The 24,801-nt window shown below is 35.9% G+C and overlaps 1 protein-coding gene across 2 annotated transcripts in view; it reads right to left on the bottom strand.

Annotated features, from left to right (window-relative positions):
• The window catches only part of FBXO11 (F-box protein 11), a 100,298-nt gene that overhangs the window by 74,229 nt on the left and 1,268 nt on the right, over positions 1–24,801 (bottom strand). The window lies entirely within an intron of this gene.

The raw sequence follows: 24,801 nt of genomic DNA, 5'->3' as shown, positions 1-24,801 counted from the left end.
TCCCGCTCCCCTTAGCCCCCATTCTGGCAACCACCATTCTGAGTTTGACTAGTTTAAGATACCTCATATAAGTAGAATTATGCAGTATTTGTGACTGGTTTATTTCACCTAGCATAATGTCCTCAAGGTTTATCCATGTTGTAGCATATGACACGATTTCCTTTTTTTTTTTTTTTTTTTTTAAGGCTGAACAGTATTTCATTGTATGTATATATCACATTTTTCTTTATCCAGAGACTGCTTTTTTAATGCAGTAAAAATTATCCATTATTTTATGAATTCTGGATTCAATTTAAAGTCTTCCCCACACCAAAATTATAAAAAGACTTCTTTAATCTTTTCTTCTATTACTTCCATGGCTTTATTTTTCATTGATCCATTTGGTATATGTGTGAAATACAGATACAAGTTCTTTCATATGACTATCCAGCTGTTCCCAGTTAAATGAACAGTTTATCTTTTCCCACAGATTTGAGATGCCACCTTTATGATATTCTTACCTGGACTTCCTATTCTGTTCCACTTATCTATGTGTGTTTGTTGGTTGGTACTGTGCCTGTTTTGTGTATTTTACCTTTATATCTTAATTTCAGGTGAGTTCTCCCTCAGTTCTCTTTATTTTTTCAGCTCTCCTGGCTATTCTTGCTTATTTTTCCTTACTAACTTTGGAATCAGCACGTCTAGTTTAAAAAATTAATTTATAAATTACCTCAGTGGGAATTGTTACTATGTTATTCTTCCTATCCAGAAAACATGATATGTCTTTTTATTTGTTCAAGGTTTGTTTTGTGTCTTTCAATTAAATATTTCCTACTACTGACATGTTTCCACTTTTCCTCATATTTCCTATAATTTCTGCTTAACCTAGGTTGCTATTTTAGTTGATATACAGATATTCACAACTATTAAACTTTCACTGCACTGTTTAAGAATTCATATTCTTTACCTATTGCTTTTTAGTATGAACTTCACCTTGTATGTTAAGATCATGATGCCCCTAAATTCCTTTCACTTTGCCATCTTTTATTTATTTTTTTAAATTAATTTTTATCGGAGTATAGTTGCTTTACAATGTTGTTTTAGTTTCTACTGTACAGCAAAATGAATCAGCCATACATATATGTAATCCCCTCCCTTTTGGACTTCCTTCCCATTCAGGTCACGACAGGGCATTAAGCAGAGTTTCCTGTGCTATGCAGTATGTTCTCATTAGTTATCCATTTTATACTCAATAGTGTATATGTGTCAATCCCAATCTCCCAATTCCTCCCACACCCCATCCCCCTTGGTATCCATACATTTGTTCTCTACGTCTGTGTCTCTATTTCTGCTTTGCAAATAGGATCATCTATACCATTTTTCTAGATTCCACATACATGCGTTAATATACAATATTTGTTTTTCTCTTTCTGACTTACTTCACTCTGTATGACAGCCTCTAGGTCCATCCACACCCCTACAAATGACCCAATTTCGTTCCTTTTTATGGCTGAGTAATATGCCATTGTATATATGTACCACATCTTCTTTACCCATTCCTCTGTTGACGGACATTTATGTTGCTTCCACATCCTGTCTATTGTAAATAGTGCTGCTATGAACACTGGGGTGCATGTAACTTTTTTATTTTAATAAAGGGAATTTAAAAAAATTAACTAATGAATTTTATTTTTGGCTGCATTGGGTCTTTGTTACTGCACAGGCTTTCTCTAGTTGCAGCGAGCGGGGGCTACTCTTTGTTGCACTGCTTGGGCTTCTCATTGTGGTGGCTTCTCTTGTTGCAGAGCACAGGTTCTAGGTGTGCAGGCTTCAGTAGTTGTGGTACACGGGCTCACTAGTTGAAGCTCGTGGGCTTTACAGCACAGGCTCAGTAGTTGTGGCACACGGGCTTAGTTGCTCTGCGGCATGTGGGATCTTCCTGGACCAGGGCTCAAACCCGTGTCCCCTGCATTGGCAGGCGGATTCTTAACCACTGTGCCACCAGGGAAGTCCCTGCATGTATCTTTTTTTTTTTAAATTTTATTTATTTATTTTTGGCTATGTTGGGTCTTCGTTTCTGTGCGAGGGCTTTCTCTAATTGCGGCAAGTGGGGACCACTCTTCATCGCAGTGTGCAGGCTTCTCACTATCGCGGCCTCTCTTGTTGTGGAGCACAGGCTCCAGACGCGCAGGCTCAGTAGTTGTGGCTCACGGGCCTAGTTGCTCTGCGGCATGTGGGATCTTCCCAGACCAGGGCTTGAACCCGTGTCCCCTACACTGGCAGGCAGATTCTCAACCACTGCGCCACCAGGGAAGTCCCTGCATGTATCTTTTTGAATTATGGTTTTCTCTGGGTATATGCCCAATAGTGGGATTGCTGGGTCATACAGTAGTTCTATTTTTAGTTTTTTAAGGAACCTCCATCTTTTAAAATGTTAACCTTTCACAATCATTTTCTTGTAAGTATATACCTTATATAAGCTACAGAATTCATTTTGCCTCAAATGCAATCCGAAAATCTTCTTATTTTAAGGTGAGTAAAGCCTATTTATATTTTTTTATATAAAAGATATGTTTGGTCTTAGTACTGCCATGTTTTGTTACATGTGTGGCTGTATATGAATATCCTTTCAACAGATGATGTTTTCTTTTTGATAGGTTTGTAGTTCTTTCAATATTTAGTAAGGTTTTATTTTTGTTCTAAGGATTAACTTTCATATTATGACTTAGAATTCCACTAGATTTTTATATTTTTAAGATAATACCTATTAGTTCCTTAATAAGAACAATGTTAAACATGTTTCCTCTTCCTCCCCTTACCTAATTCAATCAACAGTATTATCTTTAGCATTTCCTTCGAAGTGTTAAACATATTTATACTTCTACTTGATTTATGATCTTTAAATACTGTTTTGACTACCAGTAATTACAATGAGGTAATCTATAAACTTCCTTCTCTCAAATTTTATTAGTTTTTATCATTTCCACATCATCAAGGTATATAACATTAACATTATGTTCTGTCATAATCTCCACATTTGTTTTAGTCTTTTAGAGTTATATTATATATATATATATATATATATATATATATATATATATATATATATATATATATATTCAATGGTTACAACCAATCCTTTCCTCAGATGTCTCTCGGCTGGCTGAAGTTTATACTTTAACAGTTTTCTCAAGAAAGGCTCATGTATATACAGTATTCCCTGAGTTCTGTTTATACCTTTCACACTTGATGAATGGCATGACTGGATATGAAATCTTTGGCTCTCACTCTGCTTCCTTATCTTGTAAACGTTGCTCTACCATCTTCTGGTATTGAATGTTGTACAGAAATCTGAGGCCAGCCTAACATCAAACCCTTGTAAAGAACTTTGTAGGGGGGATGAGGAGGGTAGTTGGTTGTCCAAAGGAATCTTTGTTTATCTTTATGACCATTCTGGTCAGTTTTCCCTGGCACAGGTGCCCTTTCAATAGGTACATTTCAGTTCAGCTAGGTTTTAACTGTACCTATAACAATTTGTTCTATTGCATTGTTTTGGTTTTCTTATATAGGAGTTTTAATTTTAAGTGTGTTGGATCTATTGTCTTCTCTGTCATTTTCTGAAAATTTATCTCACATTTAATTACCTCCTGTTGCCTTCCTTGTCTTTTTTTCCCTGAGTTCCTGCATTTCTGATTTGTGTCCTTTTTTTTGTAGAAGAACTTTTAAACGTTTTTCCAACTCTAGAAAAGTATGGTTAAATGGTGGGTCACAATTTTCATGTGCTCTGTAGCAATATTTTTCTAATGAGGGTCCTTTGTTCTTTGGAAGTTCTGCTGCCATGTCAGCCTCTTTTGTATTTGTCATCAAAAAATAAATTGGATTTTTCCTTAACTAGCTATTTACATAGCTTCCAGGAGTAAGGGTGGAGAGAGAGGGTGTGGAGTGAAGGACAGACCTCACAGTCCAAAGACTCTCTCCTCCTTTGATGCTAGAGAGAATAGGGAGAAAAGCTGGTTCCTGTACATACTGCTCTGTGTAAATGTAGCTCTACCTTTTCTTCTTTTCTGAATCAAACCAGGTATTTCTGTCACCAACCCTGTCATCACAAACAAGAGATTTAGCTTTTGAACTTCAAGGTGAACCCTTAACTTCAATAAATATATGTAAGCTCACATCTTCTGCTCCTTCTCAAGATATTTTTGATAGCCTTTAAACATAATTTGGAATCTACATTTTATGTCTTTCAGTTCACTGAAAATGAAAGTTGAAGCATTTTTCTTATTCTTTTTCTCCTTCTTATTCTTTTTTTTTTAACTTTATAAATTTATTTATTTATTTATTTATTTTTGGCTGCGTTGGGTCTTTGTTGCTGAGCTCAGGCTTTCTCTAGTTGTGGCGAGCCGGGGCTACTCTTTGCTGCAGTGTGTGGACTTCTCATTGCGGTGGCTTCTCTTGTTGCGGAGCACGGGCTCTAGGCGCACAGGCTTCAGTAGTTGTGGCACGCGGGCTCAGTAGTTGTGGCTTGCGGGCTCTAAAGCGCAGGCTCAGTAGCTGTGGCGCACGGGCCTAGGTGCTCCGCGGCATGTGGGATCTTCCCAGACCAGGGCTCGAACCTGTGTCCCCTGCACTGGCAGTCAGATTCTTAACCACTGTGCCACCAGGGAAGTCCCTCTCCTTCTTATTCTTAATTTTTATGACTTCTAGAGGGGAAAGATGTAGAGTTATGCAGCTATAATCATGCCAGAAGTCTGACTATTAACTATGTGTGCATGTTTAATCTATCACTGTTGTCTTTGGAAAGGTGGGGAATCTCAATGCTGGAACTCATAGGGCCGATCCTGATGACTTCTCCTTACAGTGTAACTCATAATAGAAAAAAATTAGAAGTAACCTGCCTGTCTAACAGTAGAGGAATGATCAAATAAATTCAAGTATACATAAAATACAGCATGCAGTCATTAAAGAATATATACATATATGCATACATATTTATAGTGGGAAAATAATGATATGTTGAATAATAAGGGAAAATACAAAATTATATACAGTATTATTCCAATGAAAATATTATATAATGCTACATATATTTCTATGTATTATATTTATAGCAAATGAAAATAAATGTGTAAGTTTTTTCTCTAGTCTGTTCCATTGCTGCTAATTTTCAATTTCTGATTATGCTTTTCTGAATTTTCAAAGTTTTCTTGGGAAATGCATAATTGATTAGTCATTACTCCCTGCTTTCTAAAAGCAGGTAACTGCAGTGCAATTAGTGATCATTTTCATGTAACAAATATTTCCTAGAAATATGTGTTTTTAAAAAGTGATACATGGGAGGGGCTTCCCTGGTGGCACAGTAGTTAAGAATCCGCCTGCCGATGCAGGAGACACGGGTTCGAGCCAGGTCTGGGAAGATCCCACATGCCGCGGAGCAACTAAGCCCGTGTGCTACAACTACTGAGCCTGCGCTCTAGAGCCTGCGAGCCACAACTACTGAAACCTGCACGCCTAGAGCCCGTGCTCTGCGACAAGAGAAGCCACTGCAGTGAGAAGCCTGCTCTCTGCAACTGGAGAAAGCCTGCTTGCAGCAAGGAAGACCCAGCACAGTCAAAAATTAAAATAAATAAATTTATATATTAAAAAAAAGTGATACATGGGAGATAATGATTACTGATAATAGCATAATATAATAATTCAAACTTTATTCAGGCTGTTTAATCAGAAAGACATGGATTCTACTTGGAATAAAGTGATCAATAAATGATGGCTGTTAATATTATAACTACTAAATAGTAATTATAATGATTATTATAAAAATTCCTTATGTTGTTTTCCCATGGATATCAAGATAGCTAATTGCTACTTAAGTGCTTTCAAAACCATTTTCTTCTTGTTATGCTTAATATATAAATTATACATAATTTCTACTGTGTACTACAAGTTCTTTCACTGATATTAGATATCTATTAATAGAGAAAATACATTCTGGTGAGTTTTCAGAAACTTTGTTGCCAAACAGTATTATAAACAAAACATTCAGGGCATGGAACAAGATAAAATGAGTTTACTACATAAAATATTACCAAATCTTTACCAATCATCCTTCACACATTAAGCATAAATGGCCCTACCAACAATTGTAAATGACAGCAAGCACCTGACACTGGGATATAAGTAACTACCAAGAAGACATGGGGGTAAAAAGGAAGTGATCAAATACATAAGTCAAACAACCACTGAGTTCAAAATTTTGTAACAGTGTGTGTGTGTGTGTATGTATATATATAAATTAGCAATGTGTATGGTTCATTCAAGAACAGTATGTAGATGAGTCTGTCAAGAGAAGATCATATAAAAGAAAAATAGGCAGCCAAAGTGTAAAAGACTGAATTCTGGGCTATAGGATTTAGATTAACCCACAGGTGGTAGAGTAAAGCCTTGAAGACAGCAGAGTGACTAACTACACTTTAATTTCCTTACTGGAAAAGAAACACCAACATAAAGTAAACTCAGAGATGAACAGAGTATGAGGACAGAATAAAAAATCTCTGTCCCGGTAACTCTTCCAAGCCCTTTGTCCAGCCCATTTCCTCTCACTAAGAATGTTATTTTTTTCCCTTTCCTCTGTGACATACTCGTTCTTCATGATCTAGTTAAAGTATCCACTTTCTCTGAGAAGTCTTTCCAAACCATTTTAACCCCTCAGACTAGTTTCCTTAATGGTGGGATTACTTTTTTTAAACAAATTCGGTACCAGGAACTAACAAAGTGTTGTAGGTCTATTATATTTCAACAAACAAACTAACTCATAGGAAAAGAGATCAGATTTGTGGTTATTAGAGGTGGGGGGGGGGGTCGGGAAAGGGAAACTGGATGAAGGTGGTCAAAAGATACAAACGTATAGGTACCAGGGATGTAACGTTCAACATGATAAATATAATTAACACTGCTGTATGTTATATATCAAAGTTAACAAAGTAAATCCTAAGGGTTCTCATCACAAGGAAAAACTTTTTTTTCTATTTCTTTAATTTTGTATCTGTATGAGATGACAGATGTTCACTAAACTTATTATGGTAATCATTCCATGGTGTATATAAGTCAAATCATTATGCTATACACCTTAAATGTATATAGTGCTGCATGTCAATTATATCTCAATAAAACTGGAAGAAAAAAGACAGATATTCTTTTGACTCAGTAACTCACTTTTATGAAACTACTGAAATTGTGACATAAACATATAAAGACATTTGTACAACACTGAAATCCTATAATAGCAAAAAAGAGTGCCTAAATGTTAATCAATAGAGGTACATTTAATATAAATTGTGGTACATTCACATAATGGACTATTCAACTAAAAAAGAATGAGGTAACTTTTTATATTGTTATTAAAAAAAATAAAAGCTCAGGATACATTTAAGTAAAAAGAAAAAGATTTACAAGTTAACACATACAGTGTGGTTTCTTTTTAATGAAAAAAGTATGTGGGGCTCCCCTGGTGGCGCAGTGGTTGAGAATCTGCCTGCCAATGCAGGGGTTCCGGGTTCAAGCCCTGGTCCGGGAAGATCCCACATGCCGTGGAGCAAGTAAGCCCGTGCGCCACAACTACTGAGCCTGTGCTCTAGAGCCCACAAACCACAACTACTGAGCCCACGTGCCACAACTACTGAAGCCCGCACCTAGAGCCCGTGCTCCGCAACAAGAGGAACCACCGCAATGAGAAGCCCGCGTAACGCAACAAAGAGTAGCCCCCGCTTGCCGCAACTAGAGAAAACCTGCACACAGTAACAAAGACCCAATGCAGCCAAAAATAAATAAATTAATTAATTAATTATTTTTAAAAAAGTATGTGTATTTATATACACATGCATTAAACAAACTCAAAAGTAAACACAAACACACACACAAACACAATTAACAGTTACTCTGGGGAGTAGGATAGAGGAAGAGAAAAGAACTGACTTCTCCTTTAAGTTTCATATACTTCTGTATTCATTAATTCATTTAGCACCCATTTAAAAATTTCTAGAGTGCCAGGCACTCATGATTTATACCACTCACTTGGCACACATTAAATGTCTTTTGAGAGAATATTTCATATTTCTGTTTATCCACTGAGCCATAAACATCTTGAAGGCAAGCTCTTTCCCCCAGCAACAACCATAACCATGAATGTTTACAGATGCACACATACATGTAAAAATATTTTTAAAAAAGGGCTTCCCTGGTGGCGCAGTGGTTGAGAGTCTGCCTGCCAATGCAGGGGACACGGGTTCGGGCCCTGGTCTGGGAGGATCCCACATGCCGCGGAGCGACTGGGCCCGTGAGCCACGGCTGCTGAGCCTGCGCGTCTGGAGCCTGTGCTCCGCAACAACAGAGGCCGCGATAGTGAGAGGCCCGCGCACCGCGATGAAGAGTTGCCGCCGCTTGCCACAACTGCAGAGAGCCCTCGCGCAGAAACGAAGACCCAACACAGCCATAAATAAATAAATAAATAAATAAATAAATTATTTTTTTAAAAAAAGCAATGAACAGGTTCTTATCAAATTCATGACAGTGGTTATTTCTGAGAAGGGTGAGAGTGAGGAGGGAAATGGGATGGCAGATAGTTTTCAAAAGAGGATTCAGCTCAATAAGTTATATTTTATCTCTAATTTTTTTTTCATAAAGACTCATATATATTAATTGTTTGTATGTTGGATAGGTATAAATTTTTTTCTTCCAGTCTTTCATTTGCCTTAACTTTGTTTTTTCACCTTTCTTGCATATATCTTTCAATTTATTTTGTATAGTCGATTTCCTGATGTTTCTTTAATGACTTTTGGATTTTTTTTGGCCTTGCTTAGGAAAAAAGTACTTTCTTCTCATTCTCCTATGATTTTTAAAAAACACTGAGCTCTTACTAGGAGAACATTATCCTAAGTGAAATAAGCCTGTTACAGAAGGACAAATACTATATGACTCCACTTGTACGAAGTATCTAAAATAGTCAAACTCACAGAAGCAGAGTAGAATCGTGGCTGCCAAGGGCTAGGGGGAAGGGGAAATGAAGAGTTGCTATTCAATGCATATAGAGTTTCAGTTATGAAAGATAAATAAGTTCTCGAGATCTGATGTACAACATTTTGCCTATAATTAACAATACTGTATTGTACGCTTAAAAATTTGTTAAGAGTAGATCTCACGTCAGATGTTTTTACTACAAAAAAAATTTTTTAATTAAAAAAATTTGAGCTCTTTAATCATTTGGAATGTATTTCTTATTATTGTACAAAGTAGGAAATTAACTGAATGTTTTTCCAAATGAATAATCAATGGTCTCAATATCATTTAGTGAATAGTAAATCACTTCCTTATTGACTGAAATACCACCAGTATCATAAATGGACGCTTGAATTCATAGTGAAAAAAAAAATGCTTTACCTCTTCAAAAGCATTAACCAGTTTTTACACATCTGAAATCAGTTACACTGGGAATCACCATATTAATCTATCGTCAAACATGGTTTACCTTACACTGAATAATATCAATATAATTGCCTTTTTTTCCAACCAGTCACAGCCAAAACAAAACAACAACAAAAAAATTAAGTCAACCAATAAAAAACAAACTATAATCTTACTTGCATATTCTTTTTAAGTTACTAAGAGAAGTATTCTAAAAAAAATTAATTTTGTTTAGTTCAACTACGGAATTACAGAGAAGTTTATCAGATCAAGAGGTTTAACAAATCACTAAACTGAAAAATGAACAGAATGATAATGAAACTCCAGAACAAGAACAGATAACACCGGGACTTCCCTGGTGGTGCAGTGGTTAAGAATCTGCCTGCCAATGCAGGGGACACAGGTTTGAGCCCTGGTCTGGGAAGATCCCACATGCCACAGAGCAACTAAGCCCGTGCGCCACAACTACTGAGCCCGTGTGCCACAACTACTGAGCCCGCGTGCCACAACTGCTGAAGCCCACACCCTAGAGCCTGTGCTCCGCAAGAAGAAAAGCCACTGCAATGAGAAGCCTGCCCACCACAATGAAGAGTAGGCCCGCTCGCCACAACTAGAGAAAGCCCATGCACAGCAAGACCCAACGCAGCCAAAAAGTAAATAAATAATAAATCTATGTTAAAAAAAACACAGATAACACCATCATCATTGATTGGGAGTGAGGAAACCTGTGTTGTAATTCCAACCTGAGCAAGTGAATAAACCTCAAGAATTGGCACTATGGTTCTATTTCCAACATTCTATAATTTCTAATTTACTATCTCTAAGATAATTAAAATATCTAATAATAGCTGCCACCAAAGAAAAGTACATAATCTTCTTTAGTGAGATGTTATTTCCACCAGTATAGATCATCAATCTAATTTAAATTCATTTTCTCTAGCCATCTTCTGAAAATATAGAAAAATAACTGAGCAACATTTTTCTTTTAAGACTTACTTTCAACCATGTGAAAGTAATTCCTTTTTTTTTTTTAATTGAAGTATAGTTGATTTACAATGTTGTGCTCGTTTCTGGTGTACAGCAAAGTGATTCAGTTATACATATATATATTCTTTTTCATATTCTTTTCCATTATGGTTTATAACAGGATATTGAATATAGTTCCCTGTGCTCTACAGTAGGACCTTGTTGTTTGTGTATTTTAGATATAGTAGTTTGTATCTGCTAATCCTAAACTCCTAATTTATCCCTCCCCACCGTCTTTCCCCTTTGGTAACCATAAAATTGTTTTCTATGTCTGTGAGTCTGTTTCTGTTTTGTATATAAGCTCATTTGTGTCATACTTCAGATTCCACATATAAGTGATAACACAGGATATTTATCTTTCTCTCTTACTTCACTTAGTATGATAATCTCTAGGTCCATCCATGTTGCTGCAAATGACATTATTTCATTCTTTTTTGTCTGAATAGTATTCCATTGTGTATACATGCCACATCTTCTTTATCTGTTCATCTGCTGATGGACATTTAGGTTGCTTCCAAGTCTTAGCTATTGAGAATAGTGCTGCTATGAACACTGGGGTGCATGTATCTTTTCGAATTAGAGTTTTCTCTGGATATATGCCCATGAGTGGGATTACTGAATCATATGGCAACTCTATTTTTAGTTTTTTAAGGAACTTCCGTACTGTTTTCCATAGTAGCTGCACCAATTTACATTCTCACCAACAGTGTAGGAGGGTTCCCTTTTCTCCACATCCTCTCCAACTTTTGTTATTTGTAGACTTTTAAATGATGGCCATTCTGACCGGTGTGAGGTGGTACTTCATTGTAGTTCGGATTTGTATTTCTCTAATAATTAGTGATGTTGAGCATCTTTTCATGTGCCTGTTGGCCATCTGTATGTCTTCTTTGGAGAAATGCCTATTTAGGTCTTCTCCCCATTTTCTGACTGGCTTGTTTTTTTTTGTTATTGAGTTTTATGCGCTGTTTGTGTTATTTCGGAAATTAAGCCCTGGGGGTCGTTTGCAAATATTTTCTCCCTGTCTGTAGGCTGTCTTTTCGTTTTATGGTTTCTTTTGCTGTGCAAAAGCTTCTAAGTTTGATTAGGTCCCATTTATTTATTTTTGCTTTTATTTCTATCACCTTGGGAGACTGACCTAAGAAAACATTGGTACAATTTATGTCAGAGAACATTTGCCTACGTCCTCTTCTAGGAGTTTTACGGTACCATGCCTTATAGTTAAGTCTTTAAGCCATTCTGAGTTTATTTTTGTGTATGATACGAGGGAGTGTTCTAACTTCACTGATTTACATGCAGCTGTCCAGTTTTCCCAACACCACTTTCTGAACAGACTGTCTTTTCTCCACTGTATATTCTTGCCCCCTTTGTTGAAGATTGACTGTAGGTATGTGGGTTTATTTCTGGGCTCTCTATTCTGTTCCACTGATCCATATGTCTGTTTTTGTGCCAATACCACTCTGTTTTGATTACTGTAGCTTTGTAGTATCATCTGATGTCTGGGAGAGTTATGCCTCCAGCTTTGTTCTTTTTCCTCAGGATTGTTTTGGCAATTCTGGGTCCCTTTACAGTTCCATATAAATTTTAGGATTATTTGTTCTAGTTCTGTGAAAAAGGTCATGGGTAATTTGATAGGGATCACATTAAATCTGTAGACTGCTTTGGGAAGTAGGGCCATTTTAACAAAATTCATTCTTCCAATTGGAGAGCATGAGATGTCTTTCCATTTCTTTGAATCATTTTCAATTCCTTTATCAATGTTACATAGTTCTCAGCATAGAAGTTTTTCACCTCCTTGATCAGGTTTATTCCTAATTTTTTTTTTGATGTAATTTTAAAAGTGACTGTTTTTTTACTTTCTCTGAAAGTTCTTAATTTGCCCTTTAGCTTATTACTCTTTAGAATAACACTTAAGTTTTTCTAATAGACATTACCTTTTTTTCAACCATTCCAACATCGCTATGATACAACTTCATGTGTTTACATGCACACACACACTTTAGGATGATTCATTCAACTACAGACCAAATCACTTTCTGCTATAGTTACTTCTGGCTCAACATTTCTAAGCTACTGCTCATTTTTTGGTTATTTCTACAAAGATTAAAGCACATTTGTTTGTTCATTTTTTCTTAACAGACTATTCAAAGTAATTTGAGTTCTATTTTTGGTTTTTCAAGTACTCAACCTCATCACATTTAAAAAAATTATCAATGAAGTTATTAATATGCTCGGTCATTTAAATCAGTGATTATGTGAACAAATTTGAGTCCAGGAAAGGAAGGTGAAGAGAAAAAGAAACAACCATTTAGTAAATATCTATTTGCAAATGTCTAGCACTATCTTTACAAGTTATAGCTTCCATATAATACAACTTAAGGTTCCCCCAACTGTCACAACATCAGTATGACTGCTTCATAAAAGAATAAAATGTTTTATTTAAACCTGGCTCTATTGTTCTTGTTCCCTCTTCAGCTACCAAGTCACTACTTCAGAAAAACACTTTAAATATATCTGTAATCAGCTCTTCATAAAACTATGTTGATCATTATCTAGAATCTACATTTAATGACTGATTTGCCCTAAACCATATTAATAGCCCCTACTTAAAAAGAACAAACAAAAAAGCCAAACAGTTCACCTCATTCAATGAAAGTTTTAGTGTATTTTGTAAGAGGAAAATGCTTGTTTTCTCCTGGTTTGGGTTTATAAAGATAATCAGAAGAATAGTCAGGTGAGTGTGAGATAAGTTAATTCCCAATCTAATTAGTAAATTTAACTTCAAAGGCCCCTATTTTTTGAAAGACATTGCCAGGTCCTTATTTATTACCAAACACATTAGATCCCACAGTCCAAAACTTCTTAGAATATAATATCTTAGAAAGGGAGGAATGTGGCTTTTTAAAAAACTAATAATGATGAAACAATTTCCCTTAGCAATCCCTGTTTGAACTTAATAAACTGATAGCCATTAATTTCTTCAGCGCTAACACCAGTTTTACGAAAAGAAAATAGTCCCCCCGTATAAAATTATCAAATAGACATGAATCCATACCACCAGAGTACAGAGGAAGTAGCCATCTGTTGTGAACAATAATAAATCTATTTTCCCCTAATCACCCAGTTCGTTTGCACACTAAATTTCCATCTTCCATCATTCAGCCAGGCATGTAATTAAAATATTATTTGTATGTATTTACTACCATAATCTACAGTCAGAAACTTATCCTGGGAAGACAGTATCACTGGCTCAAAGTTCCAAATATCAAATTTTGCTTTTAATTCTGAATTCCTGATCATCAGTTATCCTCATTTCCTATATATGAAATTAGCCAATTACGATCCTAAAGTTATAATGAATACAAAACCCAAAAATGTCCATAAATTAATATGTACTTAAAACACACTTACAGCATTGAAAAATGTAGAGTTTTAAGCTTTTATTCATATTTAAAATGACCCACGTGGGGACTATGTCATCAAACCAAGCAGAATGAGTTCACATCACAATCAGAACTATTAAATTCTTTAAAATAAATACAAACCTCCCTCCTTCCATATTCCATATACAGTCTTCGAAAAACAAAGAATTATAGAAAGAATTTAAAAAATCATCTCACCTCCACCATCCTAAGACACTACTGTTAACATTTTACCAAAAAATTTTAGACACTTCACAATATCAAGAGTGCCTATTCCCAGTTTCACTGTGTGTATGTGTGTGTTACCAAAGTATGTCTGTGATTGGTATGTGAACTTTACAGACCCTGGACAAGTTCACTACATCCAGATCTCCCAGCTCAGTTTTTCAGCTTTGAAGACTTCAGCTAAGAGGTTCTCAAACCAAGTAACTCAGAAATAGAGAACAGGTTCCCCATGAGATGTGGCAATAGAGATACTAAGACAGAATCAGAAAAATCTATGAAGGCATCCTGAGAGTTACGACTACTAGGTATGTGGGATTACAGATGCTATGAAGAACCCGAAAGTGTTGTTTTATTTCTGCAGTTGAGCTTAAATTCTAACAACATTATCTAACTTTAACCTACTCTCAGTTTCTGCATATACCGGCGAAACAATGAATGTAATGAAGAAGGACGAATACTATGAAAACAAGATGAATGACCCCAACTCTGTGGGTAATTTCCTTCACTAGGCACATGTTTCTTTCTCAGTTACGTAGAAACGCTATAACTTGGCTTAATGTTTGAGCTGCAACAACTTTCTAAGTGTGGCACAAAGGTAATTCAACGAATGATTAAAGGGTAAAACATATACCGAAGAGTACGGAGTCATAACAAAACTTCATCTTAATAGCATTTAACTGAAAACTCTCTAAGAGAGTATGGTCTCGGCAAACAGTCTAAAGATAAGGTTCCAAATGAAACTCCAGATACACACACTTACACACACACACACACACACACACACACATATATTCATTCTTAAAAAATATGTACCAGAAGACAATGAAAATAATACCAACACGCTTATTTCAAGTCATCTTGATCTCAGATGTTATTTATATTCAGTCTCTAGCTCAACTTTAAGTTCCATCAAGGCAAGAAATACATCTGTATAGTAATACCCAAATTCAGACCTCACTTATTTATACTGGTAGCTCAAATGATACAGAAAGAGTTTCAGACCATCTCAAAAGTCAGCTTATTTAAAATCTCCTAATTTAGAAATGAGATCAAGAAACAACTGCAGAAAAAAGAATAAGCCACTTTGAAAAAGCTCAGGCTCCTTATCCCTCCCAAACTTAACAAGCAACATTTACTGACTGTGGCTATGGTTAAAAATAATTTTAAAAAAACGTAAAGGAAGGTGACAGTCCTCTCCACACTGCTTGTTGTAGACAAGAAAGAACAACTGTTAGTACTAACACTGGACTGTTAAGTGCTGAAAGAGCAGACATGAAATAATGAAATCTTACTCCTTTGGTATCTGAGGCTACTGTATCATCAGTTTCAAGCAAGTAGTTCTTTAAGAACAGAGCCCATCTGTCATTCTCAGGGGATACTTGTATCATAGGGTATACAAGCTTATAAATCACTAGCACTTCAGCACAAGCTTTCACTTGAGAAAGAACTTATCCATGATGCTGGCAGAGGTACTTTTACACCTTCTTCCTATATGAAAGGAACGAAGAGATGTAGACAAGGACTAAAAAAACAATTCTGAGAGCAAAATGTGCCCCAATTTTTCTGTGAAAGTTTTATAATTTATAAATAACCTGAATGTAAGATAACAAAGGATAATTAATATATGCAGAAAAACAAGAAATAAAATGAAACTGACCAAACAATAGCAAAATATTTTCACAGGAGTTAAAAGGATAAGTTTAAAAAAGCAGTAAGAAACAGGGTTCCAAACAAAAAAGGACAAACAAAAATATGGCAGTAGCAAAAAGAAACAACAGTTTTTGGACTTAAGACTCAGAATTACATATTAAGGTCCACAGTAGTTTTAAAAATCCCTGAATATAAAAAAGATTTCCCCTCTCCTCAAAATAACCCTACCTATGATCTCTGGGAAAATTAAAGCATATTAAGTTGATGGGTAAACTGCCTAACACCGGACTGTTAAAGGATACATAAGTGGAAATATCAAAAAATTTAAGAAAAACACTAATATTTGAAATAAAATAGTTTCAACAACATAATTATAAGAGGCCATATTCATATCTGTCTTAAAGCTGTTTTATCTTCCATTTTTTGCGAAGTAAATGGAAGTTCTGCCCTTGGAAAAGATAAGCAGTGGCATATGTTGAGGTATAAAAGGGAACGTGTATATGTGCTCATGAAGATAAATATAAAATGCTCATAGCAGCACTATTCCTGACAGCCAAATACAGAAATAACTCTATATCCATCAGTTGTAGAATGGATAAATTGTAGTTTATTCATACAATGTAATCTTATTCAGCAACAAGAATGAACTATTGCTACAAGCAACAACATGGATGAAACTGACATACAAATATTAAGCAAAATAAGTCAAACAAACAGGAATACATACTAGATGATTACATTCATTTTTTTTGTATTTTATTTTATTATTTTTTTAAACATCTTCATTGGAGTATAACTGCTTTACCATGGTGTGTTAGTTTCTGCTTTATAACAAAATGAATCAGCTATACATAGACATATATTAGATGATTATATTTAAAGTTCAAAAACAGGTAAAACTAATTCAACCAGTTAGAAAGATAGGGTTGGGGGTAGTGACTGGGAAGGCACTGGCGGGGGTGGGGGATACTTCTGGGATGCTGGTAGTATTTTATTTCTTGATCTAGGTATTACTGATTACACAGATATGTTCACTTTGTGAAAAGTCATCAAGCTGTACATCAGTGATTTGTGTGCACTTGTATACTTTCACCAAAACCTTAAGTTGGAAAAAACTAATAGGGTCTTCCCTGGTGGTCCAGTGGTAAAGAATCCGCCATACAATGCAGGGGACGTGGGTTCGATCCCTGGTCAGGGAACTAAGAGCCCACGTGCACCGGGGCAACTAAGCCCGTGCGCCACAACTACTGAGCTCGCACGCCTCAACTAGAGAGCCTGCATGCCGAAAACTACAGAGCCCGTGCACCCTGAAGCCCAGGCGCAACAACTAGAGAGAGAAAACCCACACGCCACTAGAGAAAGAAGCCCGCGTGCTGCAACTAAAGATACCGCGTGCCTCAAAGAAGATCCCGCGTGCCGCAACTAAGACCCAATGCAGCCAAAAATAAATAAATAAATCTTAAAAAAAACTAATAAAAATTATTTCTACAATTTAAATAACTATATGTAGTTATATATATATAGTACATACACATATAGATATATAAAGTTACATATAAACGGTTTCTAATCAAATGACCATTGTTAATGTAAATGACCCATACATACTGTCACTTGTACCTGCTCAAATTCTTTCTCTTCTCTCCAAACCATCAACTCAAAATTACTCTTTTGGGGGGAAGAAAAAGAGAAACTTCAAGACAAATTTTAGGTTCAGAAGTAGTAGATTAGGAAAAATAAATATGTAAGGTAAGTGATTCTTGCAAAAATCTTCCACTCTCCCCCTCCTCTGATGGGCTCATTTGGCCTCTGAGGGAGCACTCCTACCCAAAAAGTCTTTCTCCAAATTGCTTATTTCTCCTACTTTTACTGAGCTTAAAATATGAAAATTTGACCAAATAATCAGTTTCTTAAAATGCAAATACATTTCAAAGGATTACAAAGATACCAGTCATTCGCACACAACTGTGAATTAGTTCTGTGTCTACGTTTTTAAATTGAGGCATAGTTGATGTACAGTATTATATAAGTTTCAGGTGTACAACATAGTGATTCAAAGTTCTGTGTCTACTTTTAACAAATAACTGTAAACAAGAAATTTCTTCTATATAAAGAAGGAAAATGAGCAATTCCACAATTTCTTTTATAATACAATTGGTTTGCCAAAAATACTAGATTTCAAAATATAGTGTCTTCACCCATCCCCATTTATTTTAAACAAGTCTTCTTTGATCTTCTCTGCCATGATACAAACTTGAGTGACTCCTACTTACCATTGTTGAATTCTACTCATTTCTAATTTTCCGTAAAGCCTGTAATTTTTTTTTTCAAAAAAGTAGATCAATTACTAATGACATATATATACACACCAACCCTCAAAACTATAACAGGTGACTATGCCTTTCCTTTTCCCCACTCCCTTCCTCCTAAGTGTTAAGAGTCTCATAAAGCCATGTGTTCTTACGCATACATATGTATGTATGTATACACATATATACACACATTATATATATATTTATATACTATGGATGCAAGATACAAAATCAATACTTGAGTGCAAAAAGAATTCTCATATCTAAACCCAAGTAGAGTCAGTAAACCAGTAAAGGCTAAACTCATGCAAGTCAGTTATCAACACATGGTACTAAAGAAACCAATGCCAAAGGTTGAATCCACATAGTAGCCAGTTAATTCCACACAAACTTGCAGCAGTCAAAGATTCTGACACAACCCAACTCAACCATCTGAGTGCTGAGTGTACACCATGGGAAAACTGTGAAACTAAGATTATCACTGTTACCAGAAAAATAATTTTAAAGCACAGTTTCTTACTCCATTTCTATCACTAGAATTATTTCTAAGCTTTGAGAAAAGAGAAAAGTAGGCTCTCTTCACAAAAAAGATGAATGGCACCTCATCTCTAATGATATATGAAAGTATACATTAATGTTTTTTGGATTTTTTGGGGTTTTTTTTGGCCACACCACACAGTATGCGGAACTTCCCGGACCAGGGATCGAACCCGTGCCCCCTGCCCTGGAAGTGCAGAGTCTTAACCACTGGACCACCAGGAAAGTCCCATTAATGCTTTTTAAGGTTTAGCCACCAGTTGAGAGAATAATGTTTTCTCCTTTTTTGAACACAGTCATACAATCTTCCATCTGTTAGAAGGGCAGAACATTTGACAACTAGATTTTTAAAAATTGGGAGAATAAACAACTACCTTAAATGATTTGCATTTGCTTTTAACTATGCTATATTATTTGGGGTGTTTTAAAATAAAAAAATACACAGCACATTCATTTTCAAAGTAAAGTAAATATTTTCAATATTTGCCTTCAATTAAATTATGTAAAGGAAGTCACTTAGTTTCATTTTTCTATTTTCTAAGGATTAAGTTTAAGCACATTTTTTGTGTTAACCAAACTTATATAAAAACCCAAAGCTATGCATGTAAAGACACCAAGCTATGGTAAAAAAAGGATATTTAGTCTACAAACCTGTCAAAATTCCTACTGAAATCTAATTTAACTCACATTTTTTTCCTTCCTGAAACAGTCCAGTCTATAACTATGAACTAAAAAATGACTTAACACCCTTTATTCATAACTTATGAGTAATTCAAGGGAAATCTACCCTTCTTTGCACAATGAGTGCTTAGTGATCTCATCAACAAACTGGAAAAACATGTGGGCCAATCAGTGCAATCTCATCTGGAGACAAATCTACATGAGGTAAAATTATGATCAGAAAGCTACTCAGAAAACGTGAAACCAAATGACTTAACAATCATTGGCATTGGACTGCTGTATCTGCCTCCAACAGGAAAGATGGGATAGGACAGGGGACTGATGTGCTGCAAGGGCTAGGTTATTCCTTTCTGTAAAAGTGATGGAGATATTCTGCCAAATGTCTTTCAGTATCTTCCCTTGTTTATGGAAAGATTAGGTGATATAAATCAATTTTGAAATTCTTCTCTGCTACTTACCAAGCATATTCACTGCTATGTTAACAGCCATCGTATAGAATTGCTAAGAGGAATAGTATATATGGAAAGTGTCTGGCACAGACTCTAGTACATAAGAAGAAACAGAGTCAATGTTTATTATTATTCCAAATACCCATTTCTTCCATTTTCTTATTCTTTTTTCAAAGAATATTTCAATTCATTAGATATAAGATTAGTGATTTATAATTGCAAATCAGTTTGAGGTTATACCACATCACCCAGACTGAATTTTGGGATATGACGGAGACTCTTTAGCAACTCATACATATTTTATCTCTTAGGTTTAGTTTTATAAATGGCTGCTTCAATTCCTTACTATTATTTTTAATATTTAAAAGAGCTGCCATTTATTGAGCATCTACCATATGCTAGGTACTTTACTCTTATCTTTACCATTACGTTAAGACAAGTGTTACTGTCCCTATTTTAAAGATAATAAAGTAAGGCTCAGAGAGGTTACATTGTTTGCCCCATGTCAAATAGCACACTAGTGGTATAGCTAGGATTAGAACCCACATCTAGCTAGCTCTAGCTCTGAGCTCTAGCCATCATACTACCCCCAACTGTCTCATCCCTTATATTTTGCTTCTTTATAATTTTATTTTCAGAGGGTAACAACTGCAAGTTGGGGGTACCTTGCTTACAACCTCACATATTAACCAGAGTTCTCTGAAAGACAAGAATGTAATTTAAATGACTGATAAATTTGAGAAATGGAAGGTCTAAAACAGAGTAACCCTTCAGAGATCAATGGGACAAGATAGATACAAAATAAGAGTAACTTGTTAGCAATAAAAGAGGGAACAATAAGAGACCTCAAGTTGAAATAACTCATTACTATAGATTGTTTATTTTCAAAATTAAAACGAATAGAAAAAAAAAGACTGAGAAAATACTCACTAGCCTTGAATTCTGCCAAATTTAAGTTCAAGGGTCCTCACTAACTGGGTCTTTCTTGCCTTACCTGGTAGGTCTCCAAGCTGGTTGGCCTTTCCTCGGGTTTGCCAGAATTTCCAGTAATGAAAGAGACAAACAGTATAGGGACAACCCTTAGGCCTTATCAGCAGAACTCTAACAACAGTATTGTCACTATCCCATTTCTATTCCTCAAATAATTTCTAAGTGTTGAGAAACAGGCCACACACACACATGCACAACGCATACAGACACAGTTGAGTGGCATCTCTCTTCTCAGGCCATGTAAATATTTTGAAGGTTTAGCCACAAGATGGGAGAGCAGTGACCCACAGTACATAATTCCTAAAAGAGGAAAAATCAGGTTCCTTGTCCAGAACTCTTCTATCTAAAAAGGTTGCAGAAGTTCCTTATTCTGTAAGCAGTAGGAAGAACCCGAAGGTAAAATATAATGGGCTAAAACCCCACAGAAAAGTATAATTAGCATGCATGAATAGAACACTAAGGAGTTTCCTGACTGCTGCATATAATAGATATGTAGCTACATCAGAAATATTTCATGTAATACTATATATACTGAACTACTTTAAAAGTTCACTTAAAAAAAAAACAAACAACTATAATTCCAGGATAATAGGTGAGATTTTAATCCCACAAATATGGGATTAAAGAGACTGATTACATTTTTACTCTATATAATTATTTCAGACTAGAAGTTAATAGCAAGATCCACTAATATATTGTATTCATTGAATTCCTTCAACTATAAATGATCACAGTTAAAACTTCAGCACTTCAATCTTATGAATTTCCCAATAACTAGAAAATTACACTTATTTTCCAAAACTTCCATATCAAGATTTTCAGAAGTCAAATTTCATCTTTTATTAAAACATAATAAATGAGAAATTAATAGCAGACATAATAATCAATCAATAGACTGATTCCAGGTAGGAAAATTTGGTAGCTGAAGGCAGGTGTAGGAAAGGGACTTTTGAATTTTAAATCACGTGCATTTAACACCTATTCAAAGTAATCAATGTTAACAACGAGAAACTGAAAATGCTCAGAATACATAGCACTTCTGCAGACTTGTAAGCTTTCCTCATACATACTTCTAAAAAAAGACTACCAAATAGATTTCAAGATAAATTCAGCAGAACAAGTTGCAAAAACTAAATCCTTTTAGGATTTTAAAAGAAAACAAATATATAAAATCCAACCCCACACTACTTTCAGTTTCACTGAATCTGCAATATATTATCAAAGGGTCCCTGTGTGGAACACAAATTATTTTCTACCAGCTTAAAGTGGTATGTGAAATCCTAAACTCAGGATTTTAAATTAACAGCCTAAAAATGCTCATGATTTGTATTCCTTCTTTAGACAGTGGACCATTTCGGGTAAAATAAACGAAGAAAGCATTCCATGAAACATGGAGACTGATTATTTCTCAATGTGGGGTGTAAGAAAATCTCCCCCAAGAATGGCTTTGAAAGTCCTCATAAGATTTCACTCCATAAGGCTGTTTCTTTCTTCTTTAAACATTGACCATTACAAACATTCAAATACAAAGGAGGTGTCAAGGAAGTTTTTAGACTAATCAACATGAGGGCAAAGAAGCAACTAAAAACCAGTTCTGACAGAATTTTTGCTTGAAAAAAAACACTATCCTATAACTTTTATTACTATAAAAGCCTTAAGTCCACCCTTTACATGAAATAAGCGATTCTTTTATATAGATTGAATTAACTTAAGTTGCCTTGAAACACTCTCACTTCAATTCCCTACTTGGAAAGCTGTCTGACCCACTATTATGTAACTCTATCCAAGACTCTAATGCAAGAGTTACATATCCATTAAAAGTTAGTAAAAAGTAAAACATGCACACGCACAACATTAGCTGTAGTTCTTTCATTACCTTGTCAAAATTATGAAACCCAGAATATTTTCAAACAAACAAAAAATCTTTCCTATTTAAACCAGAAATAGTGACACTTTGCATACTCCATAAAACTGTTAAAATGAAAAGCATTCTTCTTGGCTAGCTTCTGATCATTATGCGAACTGTACATTTAAAATATAATCAAAATGCCAATTTTCAAAGAATGACATATCTTTTACATAAAACTAGCAAAATCTTTTTTATTTTAGTCTTTTAATTCATCTTAATGTTTCATTCATTTTGAGGCCATTTATTTGCCCTCCAAAAGACCCATAGCATTTTCCCTGAAGGCTAATCAGCAAGTTCTTTCCCCCTCTGTGCCAACATAGAATCTCCAGAACAGTTCCTACCAGCAGCAGCAAAGTAACAACCCTACAGTGAATATGATTTACCATTTGGTTGGGTACATACTGAAATTCTAATTCATGAACATCTTAGTCAGTTTATGGATATCAATGAAAAGAAAAATGACACTCCGGCATGTGACTGCCAACTACCCAGTCACTTTACTTCAAAAGGAAATAGACTTTAGTAGCTAATAATTTCAAACAAATGAAGAAAAGTGACCAAGATACAAGGACCTCAACTAAGTTTGAAAATACACACAAATCGTGAAAAGGAAATTCAGAATTAACATTTAAAAATACACAATGAGACTAAGTTTGGCTGAAAGGATCTGATCCACTGTTAATGTAATTAACAAATCAGTACATCTTGGAAAAGCTTACTTCTAGCAATAGAATCCTTATTATGATTTCAATCCAGTGTCATTGTTTTCTCAAAAAATAATTAGTCAACTCTATTACATATAGTACCAATTCTGGAAGGAGACTTGAATATTATTTGAATGGAACACAGGAGAACCCTGATATGCAAATGTAAAAGGAAATGTTGAAACTACAAATATTTTTAATTTACAAAAAATTTGTAAATGTATCCAAGAATCATTACAACACATTAACAATAATGTTGCACAAGACCTCTAACTGGCTTGAAACATCACATTCTTTCAAGCAACATATAGAAAACTGCTTTCACAAGGACTATCTGTAGCAGTGACTAGTGAAAACCCTTTAAACTATTTTTCAGATTATCATCTCCCTCTTTCATTTGTTAAGTATTTTGATCAAATACAACAATAAAACAATTTTTAAGAAAAGAATGTATAATTTTAAAAAGGCATTTAATCTTAATTCCCTTAATCAAAGGAAGTGTGACAACCAACGCACGTAAAATTAACCTTAATCCGCCAACGAAAACACGCAAAATGTCTCCTAACAATTCCCCTCCTCCTTAAAACAACCCTATACATAAATATGGTACTGACCTCCACCCCCACTGAGAGCAGCTAATAAAGAGAATAGTTGCATTTGGAGACCAAGGTGCAACACCCCACCTCCTGCACCTCCCCAAATAACCACATCTTCAAAGTAGAACTGAACATTATTTTTGCTAAAGCAAGAATCCAACCCTCCGGAGCCTCAGCCCTTAGACAATGGTGGTTACCAGACAGAGCTGCACAGTTGAGTCCAAATGACACATTTCACTAGGCCTTGGACACAACACACACACACACACACACACACATGCACACACACTCTCTCTCCCAAGGGGCCAGTTCTAAGGAAGGGGCGTTCAAATCCCACTGGGAGATGGAGGGGTAGCACAGTGGCCTGGGGGTACGCCGGGGGGGGGGGACAGGCGAGAGGGGTGTAGATAGAGCGGAAGGGTAACTGCACTGCACGCGAGGGAGGGGGCTGGAAATGGCCGATGGATTCTACATTTACTTAAAGGTCTTGATTTAACGGGTCCTTCCCAGGGGTTCTGTAACTAAAGCCAAACTGCGCAGCAAACATCGTGGGGTTGGGAGAAGAGAAGCTGCTCCCCCTACCCCGTGACTTAGGGAGGGGGGCGGGGGAAACAAGTTCCCCGGCCAACACCACCGACCACTCCGAGTCCCCCTCTCCCCTCCTCCACAGGAAGGGGGAGGCTAACAGAGAAAAGGGGGAAAAACAAGTTACCCAGCCAGCCCCAACCACCCGATCACTCCCAGCCGCTCCCCCCACCTCCTATTAGAAACGGGAGACCAAACCGTGGAAGACTGCCGAGAAGGGGGAAATCCCACCCTTCGCTCTTCCCCCACCCACCAACAGACTCCTGCGGGGTCCCTGAGCGGGCTG

This window comes from Balaenoptera physalus, assembly GCF_965194825.1.
Source record: "Balaenoptera physalus genome assembly, chromosome: 15".
In the NCBI taxonomy this organism is placed as follows: domain Eukaryota; kingdom Metazoa; phylum Chordata; class Mammalia; order Artiodactyla; family Balaenopteridae; genus Balaenoptera; species Balaenoptera physalus.
The sequence above is the reverse complement of the archived record's forward strand: the minus strand, read 5'-3'. Positions and strand labels throughout refer to the sequence as shown.